Source organism: Rissa tridactyla, chromosome 12, assembly GCF_028500815.1.
Source record: "Rissa tridactyla isolate bRisTri1 chromosome 12, bRisTri1.patW.cur.20221130, whole genome shotgun sequence".
In the NCBI taxonomy this organism is placed as follows: Eukaryota; Metazoa; Chordata; class Aves; order Charadriiformes; family Laridae; genus Rissa; species Rissa tridactyla.
Genome location: NC_071477.1, coordinates 1,023,221 through 1,034,181, shown reverse-complemented (window position 1 = coordinate 1,034,181; position 10,961 = coordinate 1,023,221).

Sequence of the window (10,961 nt, the reverse complement as noted above, 5' to 3'; positions counted from 1 at the left end):
TTGTGAGGGCACCTAATGGGGAAACTGCTTTTTTAACACTGAGGATGGCTGTTCTCTGTCAGCAGAAAGCTGGAAACTTGTGTTTTGTGTGTGAATTGTTGGACAGTGTTATAGTCATGGCAGGCTGCTTGTTTTCTTTTATCATTTAAAGAAGCTTAAAACCTTTAGCCCCAGTTGAAAGAGTATTCTTTCTTAGCACACTAATAGCTCTGGAATTAAGTATTGAGTAATTAATTTCTATTTTTCATAAGGGATCATATTCTTCCCATGTAATAAAATGCTGTAGAAGACGCTAAGGCCTGTGTGACTGGCATAAAGATGGAACTTCCGAGCTGATACGTGTGACGTGAACTATTCATGGAAGGAAAATCCAAGGTTAGGTAGAACTAGAAGTGCTCATTGAGTAGATAAAAACCCCGCAAACTCTACTAGCTATAGCCGTTCTCTACACCGCATTATCTGAAAGAAAAGGTTGTACAGTAAAGAAATACTTACAGAAAATTTTAAAATTACTCTGCAACCTGATGTCCAAGTCAGATGTCCTGCATTGTAGCAGATAATTTTGTTCTATGAGTAAAAGTACCTGCTTTGCAATGGCAGCCTGTAAAAATAGGATGTACAGAAATCCATAAGGTGTTAAATTGAACTAGCAATTGAGGGTATTTGCAAAACAAAATAGCACAGGCTTCCTTCTTTCTGCATCTGGGGAGGGCCTGAGGGCTTTTGAGATTGCTTAAAAGATGAAGTATAATTGTGAATGAAATTACGCAGCTGGCACAAGGAATTGATTTCTTGTTGGTTTTAACTAGGCCAGTTATAATGTTGTTTAGCTGCAACAACTAACAAATATTTCTGTTCCACTGGTGAACAAAATGGGCTAGTAATATTTGAAACAATGGTGTCCATATTTTTCTCTTGAAATGTCTTGTTGCCAGAGTTCCATTTCATGCCCATTTAGGGGAAAGAAGAGTAGAAGAGCGTCTCAGTTTTGTACAATGTGAATGTAACAGAAATTGGGCAGAGTACAGCAAGTTGTTTACTGTAAGCGTGCCACTAAGCTGGTGAAGCCAAAGCGACATTGGTAAAGTGAAGACATTAGCTAGTTGCGCCTTGCCAACAGATCGAGATCTTTTCAGGGAGGCAGGACTTCTGCACAGCCTCAAAGAGATGAGATCCATTAAAGTAATTATTGGTTACACAGGTACGTACCTACTTCCTCTCTGAAAGTCTTTCCATGGAAGTTTGTTTGCGTCAGACAGTGCATAGAGGAAAATATCATGCTAAATTCCCTATGTTGACAAAATGAAAATAGGAAACTTGAAAGCAGGAGTTTCCACTAAATCATTATTTGCAAGTAATATTCAATTTTGTAACCTGCACTCTGTGTTCGGACTCACTTTCATCTAAACATAGCAGAACATAGCGACTCTACAAACAACTTGAAGCAGGATCAGATCCGTAGCCTTGAGTGGAAGAACAAGTCTTATTTTCATTGACTACAGCATTTATGTTTGTTAGGGTCGTACAGTCCTGCAGAGCATCATTGGTAAAGTATAATTTCTTCTGAATAAATCCTATGACTTGATTGAGTGAGTGAAAGAATTTAAATCCTTTAGTCTGATAAGGGACTATTAGTATTTAATTTCATTTCAAAAAAAAAAGACTTGCAGGCTTAGAAACCCTTGGAGCAATTTACTGCTTTCTGTATTTCTGTCTGGAGTTGAGTGCGTTTAATGCAGGCTTGTGGTCTGTTTTAAGTTGTGCTGTTCTGTGAAGCCTTTGTCTCCCAAATGATGTTAATTCTCCCTCCATTGCATAATTTTGATTTCTCACTTGGTGGAGGAGAGGAAAGTACCTGTGAATACATTTCAGTTCTGTAAGACTCCTCTTGGGTGCTGCAGGCCAATGGCTACTAACATTCGTCAGGCAGTTCTCTGGGAGGGAGAGGAAGGTCATCCCTCGTTGGTCTGATATCGCTGCGGTGCTGAGTCTCCTTCTGGCACTGCTGGTACAGCACTGAGAGAGAGAATTCACAAACCTACGCTTTCCCACGTGTTTGGGCAAGGTTCTTCCTAATTCATGTTCACGGGTTTCCTTTATTTGCTGCTGATCTCGCTCCCATGCCCATTTTTCAGGCTGTTATCTCTGTTGGTTTCAGCACCCGCTCATCAGCTAATCCCCAGAGCCTCTGCCATGGTTCCTGGTGGGGGAAGGCACCAGAGGTCTCTTTGTTGCTCTCTCCCCTGAAAATGCAGCTCTTCAGCATTAACTCCCTAAACAATATCCATGGCTGAATAAGAAGTTTTTCTGTCTGAGCTTTGCTCTGCAGCTACGTCGTCTCCCTGCAGCACCCCGTTGCTGTTACAGTCCTGTGCTTCATTCCCTGTCCTGAATTCCTCTACTGCAGAACGACATCTCCTCTCTTTGGTTGCTTGAATAATAGAGTTGTCTTCTGGCAGATACCTATCGCTATCCTTCCGCTAGTATTTTTTCCACAACGACCCGCAGCCTAGCCCTTTCCCTCCTCACCCATTGGAATTTGGAAATAAAGAACAAACATTAATTAAAACTCTACCTGACTGGATCCGCTTGCCGCTTTTCCTTCAGTTCTCTCAAGTGTGTTAACTTGGCAAGTGAAGATGGACTTGGTGAATGAGAGAGATTCTGAGTAGACTGGAAACACACTCCAGCCTGAAATGTTGCATTGAAACCAGTCCTCAAGGGTATGTTGGAAGTAGTCTGATGACACAGCTATTCATTAAATGCTTTGAAATTCCATTTTTTATCACTTGTAGAAGTTCCAAGGCTTCTCAACAGGGCTTGTTGGCTTAGGTGCAGCTCCCCATAAGCATAACTAGACTCTGAATCAGTTTAATTCAAGCCGGCTTGATATGTCTGTTCTGATCTTCCATGTTTCCAGTACTAACCCGAGTTAAGAGAGTTTGGACAGAGCCAGCTTAGTTCTTCCTGAACCCAAAAGCACGTAGGAATGTCCACGCAGCATGTAAATGGAGGAAACCAGCGTGTAAATGGAGCCAAGGGAAGCGAGAGCAATGGAATGAAGTGGAAAAACAGGTGGTGGTGAAAAATCAACATGTTCCTGAAAAGCTCTCCCAGAGATGCAGTACTTCCTACGAACAGACTAGTTAAGAAAAACTTGCTAAGTTTTAGGTTTGTTTTTAGTAATAAATGTTTTGGCTGTCTCCAATGGAATTACTTTATTAAAATATCGAATTGCAGATTTTAGAGTAATAGAATGCATCTAGTGAGACAAAAGAAGAGCAAGCTATAAACTTGGTCTGCCACTGGTGTACATATATTAAAAAGACTATCGCTTTTAAGCAAAAGTCAGGCACTAGTTAAATAACTATTGCACGTAACTGCCTTTTTTGGCTTTCTTTTCAAAAGATGTTTGAAACAAGGCATGTAGCTTGCTACTGTGTTAGCATTTATGTAGATTATGGGAAACAACGGAAAGATCCATTCATGGGTAATTTAAACATATTCTTTTTTTCAACAAAATTATCTGACACACTTCAACAGAGGGAATTCAACATCCAAGTTAACTGCCTGTTGGAATGCTAGCCCTGAGTCTTCCCAGAAGAATGTAGAATGAATTTAACTTTTCGGGGGCAAAGATATTTAAAGCAATACAAGCTATGTAAAGAGCTTAGGGATAGTCAACTGAATAGTCTTCTGTTGACTCAAGCTCTCTTTTTCTTATTGTCACGCAGCATGGGATCAAGGGTGGTAGAAATATGCATGTGACGAAGGGTGAAAAAATGGTGCTCTCGCTTTGTATATCTTAGTGGCTTTTTTAGACTTGGCCTTACTGCAACATAGTTACTGTTGCTACAGTCCAATCTGGAATCTTTCCATCAGAAACGCTATTTTGAGTACCAACTTCTAAATGTTTCATATCTCATTGTTCTGAAATTTGTCACAGCTAGAGCTTGAGAGACAAATTAAATCCTATCTAATTTTAGATGGATTCTTTGCTATGCTGAAGATTTGGTATTGTTATTTTGGGGGCTTAAGATTTCCACTGATTTCTGAAGCCAGAAACATTATAGAATTGCAGAGGTGGATAGCAGAGTCATCAGAATGGCTCAAGTAACTTGGCATGGGACGTGTGCTTTGTGTGTAGACTAAGACATGTATTTTTTAGAATGTTTGGTGTTAGTCTAACTTTGTTTCAGCTTAGTTGAATTGAAAGTACAAAGAACACAGTGTTTCTGGAATTCCTGTTCATGCAATACGGATACTCATAGATAGCATCAAGTTAACGTGTTACCCGTTTTCTTTGTTCCACTTAAACAATAGTAGTTCTACATCATTCAGGTTTGGTTTTGTAAGATGAGTAAAGCATGTCTCTTGCCCGGCATGTGAACCTCAGCCATATCCTGAAGGAATTTCTGGACAGAAGAAGAGGGTCACGATTGGGATTAGTCAGCATGGATTCATTGCCTTCTCTGATGAAATGACTACATCAGTGGATGAGGGGATTGCAGTGGCTATTGTGTGCCTCAACTGTAGCGAGACTTTTGACATAGTCTCCCATGGCATCCTTGGGTCCGACTTGGGATGTTAGTGTAGCCAGGTGGAATACTAGGTGGATGCAAAAAATGGCTGGACTAGTGCCCTCAGAGGGTACCAGTTAATAGTTGATTCTGTGCCTGGAGTCCAGTTACCCACAGAGCTCCTGAGAGTCTGTTCTTGGACCTATCTGTGTAATATCCTATTGAATATCTTTATTGATGACCTGGAGAAGGAAATGGAATGCAGCTTGATTAAATTTGCTTGACACCAAATTGGAGGGAGCAGTCAATACACACGAAGGTAGCGTGACTGTTTAGAATGACCCGGATAGCCTGGAGGAACGGACCAACCACAACCTCATGAAATTCAGCAAGGATAAATGCAAAGTCCCACGTCTGGGATGGACCGACCTCATTCAATGGATGACTGGCTGTGTGGCAGCTCTTCTGAGCAGGATCAGGAGTTCTGGTGGGCTAACCACGCACCAGCACTATCCTGGGCTGTATCAACACGAACATAATCAGTAGGTTGAAGGAAGTGATTATCCCCCTTACTCAGCACTCATTAGAGCCCATCCTGATTGCCATGTCCAATTTTAGGCTCCCCGGTACCACAGAGATGGTAAATATGAGCAAGTTTAGTGCAGGGCCACCAATACGATCCGGAGGCTGGAGCCTGTGGTCAGCGAGGCAAGTCTGAGACAATGTTCACCCTGGAAAAGAGAAGATGTCTTTGGGTTTGAGTACCAGCATGCCAATAATTCTGAGGCAGTTACCAACTAGATGGAACTGGAGTCTTTACTGAGCTGCCTGTTGGGACAATGACACACAATAATCAGAAGTTGAAACAGGAGATTCCAGCGGCATATAAAAGGTGGGGAAAAACCATTCTGAGGATAATTATGCATTGGAACAAGTTTCTCAGAATGATTCTTGAATCTCCATTCAATAGAGGTTTTCAAAATCTGACTGGAGAAACCCCTTGGGTGCCTTCCAACCTGAATGATTCTATGAAATAACATCTAAGCAAATAAAAGAAATCCGGTCCGCTTGTCTCTTCATGGAGGGTTTTATGCTGCCTATGGAAACTACCACCAGGATGTGGACCTTGAATGTTCGTCTACTCAGAAATACAGCGAGACAATTCCATTTGGTTTATGAGTTTCATCGCACTGGTGTAGATTTGACTTAGTCACTCTGTCTAAAAGCTCTACACAGAGATTTTAGTTGTAAGACTGGAGGAAGGAATCTTAAGGGCAAGATCTGGAAGTTGGAAGAGGAAGAATACAGTCGAGAATGTAGTCGCACATCTGAACTGTGAGTGACCGATTTCAGAGATTTGGCAGATACTTTTAATGATGAACAATAGGTTTAAGTGCTTGCTGCTAGGGTACTTCTAACAATGAGGCTAAATTTCCAATTGTTAACCCTGAACATGATAGTGATATGAATGTTTGCAAACATTTTTCTGCCTTCTTTATTTCTATCTGGATTCCCACTTGCAGAATTTTGATGCTTTTTGGGCTTAAGTGCACATGCTCTGAATCTCTTTGCCTAGTGCTTCATAAATTAAAATACTGGCAAGCATTGTTGTTGCTTCCAAAAGCAAAATACCAGCATATATGTGTATTTCCAGATCTACTGTAGAAACTGTCATTTGATCATATTATCGAGGAGGCAAGGATAAGTGATAAGATTGCTCTCCTTCTGGCCCTGTCTTTTTTTTTTTTTTGCGGTGTCATTGTAATTAAATCAAGAATGGTGTGGGGTTTTAATTATTTTTTTTTTGAGGAGCTCTTCTTATACAGTGTGTTCTTGATGAATACAAAATGGAACATCTGGTAGGTTTAGCACATAAAGGCAATGCAATTACCTTTTCGTAACCGATCCAGCTTGGATACATTCTCGTACTGCATTAGTCACTACTATGTGAATTAAGGTGGAGAGAAATAAGGGGTGTAGGCATAGAAACAGTGAACGTAGACGTTGTGTCTGATTCTGTGAATGACAGGGATATCTAAGAGAACCGCTTGATTGCATTCTCTGGCGACCTCCTGTGTATAATTATTTTGTCCAGTGAGTGGCTGTGTTCTAGCTTCACATTAAATATCCCAGAAGAGGTATTCAGTAGATGTAACTGCAGTGGAACATTCTGTGGCCATATTTTCCTTCTTTTCAGTTTAAACCTTATTACGGGACCTATAGTTTCCCTAAAATACTTTACCAATTCCTTTCCTTCCTAAAGAGAATTCTTTCTCTGAGCATTTCTAAGCAAATTCTTCCTATCATACGTTTCAGTCAAGCTTCTCTCCTGGTTATATTGGTACCTTGTCAGTGAATTTAATTGGACCACATTGGTGTAAGTGAGAGCAGAAGACGGGTTTCTTTAATCTTTCTGCATAAGTAATCTATTTCCCCAATCAGTTTTTTCCCCTGCTTGGAATGTCTTCAAATTTGTCAACATCTTCAGGGTAAGGAGGTTCTCCCTGTTCCAATAGCACCTGAATTCTTTTTGAAGCACAGAACATGTTTCCGCAGGCATGTTATTAATTATGGATACTTCCCTAATTCCACTTCTCTGACTATTGTCCAACAGTTCGCATCTGCCTATCCACATCTGGTACAAATAAAAAAGTTCTTGGGTTTTTCATATTAAACATGTCATAATGACCATTTTGCTTTTGTTCTAATTTTTAAATCGAAGTTTGTAAATCCTTTTTATATAATCTCATAAGCTTTATAATATTGCACAGGATGAGGCAGCTTTTTTCTGCTTTACTTAGCTCTATTTACTTTCTTGCTTCTGGACAACTAGTGATTTGAGGTCTGAGACCTTTGTATCATTTCCCTTTTGAATATTTGCTTCATTTGGAGCTAGCATAACCCGTAACTAGAATCAACAAAGTTATGCAAAACTTCTTCATAAGAGGAAGAGTTGGAATAAAAACCCCTCGTGGGCTGCAGCAGCTGCAGTGCTGTGTTTTATGCCTGTATTCCCTTCCATTTGAGGAGCTCAACGCAAATTATTCTCCGGAAGCAATGAGAACATTAAGAAGCCTTGTAGAGTTAACGGTCAAATTACTTTTTAAGAGGTGTCATTTTCCCTGTTCCTCCTTCCAGCCAACACACATAAACATGTATGTGCACATGGCTATCGGAATTGCTAGTTGTGCCGATCTTGTAATCGCGTTTGTACACACAGGGTTTGAGATGGGAGCTAGCTATTACAGCCCTGGCCTCCCGGTGAAGTATTCCTCTCGCAGACTGTGGTTTCCTAACATAGGTAGGAACAACCCTGGCTCCCTTTCCCCTGTTTAGTCACTAAGCTAGGTTGCTGCCAAAGCATGCTACAGGAATAAATTTTGTTCTTTTCTTTTCGCATTAACCATTTTGATGGAGCGGGGGGAAGTTTCTGTAACGGGTCCTTTTTACAGAGGAGAGGGCACAACAGCAGCTCATCTGAATGACCCCGTCACATCGCGCTTTCAGTGTGGAAAGAGTGGGGAGGGCTGTTGATGCGACCTTACTTTTGCCCCGCGAATGCCTCTGTAATGTGTCAGAGGCTTTGCTTTGCAGAGGTTAAGTGTAATTCAGAAAGACACACTGAAGCCCGACTCCGTAAGGGCTTGGCTGTCCACGTTGGTCTAGAAGGGCTGACCTCGGCAGCAGTACTGCTGAACCTAAGTAGCATTCAGAGACATCTGGAAAACAAGCCCACAGTAGGTTATGAAACACAGCTCCCACGGCTTCCGTCCAAGTGCTCGTTTTGTTAATGGCATAAGAATCTTTGATAAGAATCAGCCTAATATATCTCAACTAGCTCACTTTGAAATACTTCCAATCATTGCTGGATCAAGTACATACTCCTAATATTCTGTCCAATCGTGTACTTAGCGTTGCTTGTTTTGTGAATCAGTGAAACAAAAACATGCTACAAACGCATATACACAAAACTTGTGATGCTTAAAAAACTGGAGTGTGGATTAATTAATCGACTGTGTTAGAATCACCTTGTTTTGTTTTTTTAAACCCTAACAATCATTAGGGAGTGCTAATGAGACACTTCCAGTGGGTTTTTTAAAGCCAAAGTAGTCTATACACCCATGGCATAAGAATCCTTTCTGAGTACTCTGCAAAGCACGCACAGATTTGTTCAAGTGAGTTCATCCCTTGTCTGACTGGCTCTTGTAGTTCTTCTAAACTCAAGCGTTACATAAAACCAGAACATATTTAGGCAGTCGTCGTGAGCACTCAATAGGTACATTGGCTTTGACTGTGAGAAAGAAAACCGCTTTCTTCTATTTAAGTACTGCTGAAACTGAAGAGAATGGCTGATAACCAAGCTGTGGTAACACTCCAGTTCCCTGGGAGACACAGCTTTTAAGTTATGCGCATCTACGTGACATTTATCGGGTTCCACCCGGACGCTTTAAATGTGCTGTTAAAATCTCACAGTATTTTAAAGTCTAGAAAAAAAAAAAACTATTGACCTTTTCATCCATGTGACTTTTGTGGAATGCTGATGGTAAATGAAAAATACAGGCCAGGAGTCTTAATCTGCAGCCATTAATTCCACGCAAATCCTTAAGGTAAAATTAATGATTTTATAAAGCTACTTAACTACATGAAAATGATTATAATACAAACAGTCATGAATGGGAAGAAATTTGGTTGTGTAACTAGAACACAGGCAAGGTACAAAACCAGACACAGAGTGCAAGTAATGCAACCCAAATGTGCTTCGGTACCGCCCCGTGTACCAGTAGTGCCACAGAGCACAGCCGCGGCAGTATGAAATAGTTTAGGCATTGTGTTTTGGGGAAGCTATTGACAAACAAGAATTTAGGAATGAAAAACAGGACTGGAAAGAAAGCCTGTTCCAGCCCTAAATAATATTATACCTATAATAAGAAATACTTGCCTTAACTGTTACTGAAGTTCCCAAGTGATGAGGAGTCTCTGATCTCCCTGAGTTACTTGTTACGTGCTTAGTTGCTCCTGCAGTGGGAAGCTTTTCTTGATATCTAGTTTATATGCTGCAAGTTAAGCCCTTCGTTTCATATCCTCCCAGAATGGATGTGGAAGACAGAAGATTGTGAGTCTTCCTGCATTCTTCTACTGAACTTTTTTGTGCATATTGCCGTAATTTTCTCTTCTGATAGCTAGCCAGCTCTTGTTATCTTTTCTCATAAATTATGTATTCAGGGTGTATCTTTATATTTGTTGGCGATCTCTGGGCTTGCTCTGGTTGGTTCGCCCCCCTCTCGCCCACCCTTGTGTATGAGCTGGGGTTTGCCAGGCAGATCGGTGAAGTATCAATAGTTAGTGAGGTTTCATACAACAGTTTGAAACAAGAAGAAATAGTCTGTTCACGTGTAAAGAGGGAAAATCTGAAAAATCCTCTTATTTACCGTCTATTTGAGTAGATGTTGACTATAGATCTTATCAGTGATCAGCATTCCTTATTAATTTGCTTCCTCCAAGAGGAGGAGGAAAAAGTTGATGAGATGCATTCATGTGCAAAGGAATTTCAGATTTGCTTATAGCGAAGCAATGATCCATCAGAACTGCTGCTGACTTTGAAGGATAAAGAAACACAGTTTTTTCTCTGTGCCTGGTGCCCTCATGTGGCTTTGACGTTCAGCTTCTTGCAGATTAATTAAATACATCGCTGCGTGGCTGACACTTCTGCGGTGTAAAAGGTAGAAAATAATTTGCCTGCAGAGCCTTGTATGTTCTTCTGTGAATCCAGAATCTTCCAGAAAGCCAAAATATGCTGTTGCCATATGTCCAGTTGGGTTTGGATTTGCAAACTCCTCCAGTTCCCGACCCTAAACCACGAACCTTTCTCCCAGCCGTCACACACGGATGTTCGTGGTTCATACCGTTCTCCTCCCAGGGGGGTTATGGCTGAACAGATTTGTGCTACAGCTGCTACCTTCTTTAGCAATACTGTTAAAAATGCCACCCTAGATCTATTGGTGCTTTTAAAAGCTATGAATTTTTGGTTTTCAGCTCTAATGTTAGGGCAAATTTTTATAGTGTATACTGAGCTAAAATGTCCAGGATTACTTCTATCAGGAAACAGAGTTTAAAACATTCTTTCTCAGCTAATTTAAAATTGTTCCATTTTTCTTCCAGCTACAGCTGCGGTATGACAAAGAAATTTCTATATTTAACGCTGTAAAATATACACAGGATAAACGCTTCTTTGCGCAGCACTCCTGAGCCTGTCGTTAGAATATTTCTAAATTACTGATCTGGAAATTCCACTTTAAAACACATCATTTAGCCACAAACATTATGCAAAAAACTTTATGTAGCATATTTATTACATGTCCATAAATTATAATAATAAAACTCTTGCACAAGCAAGAGGTGCCTATAGTTGCCGCGGAGGCTGCTGGTGTGGTTTGATGCCAT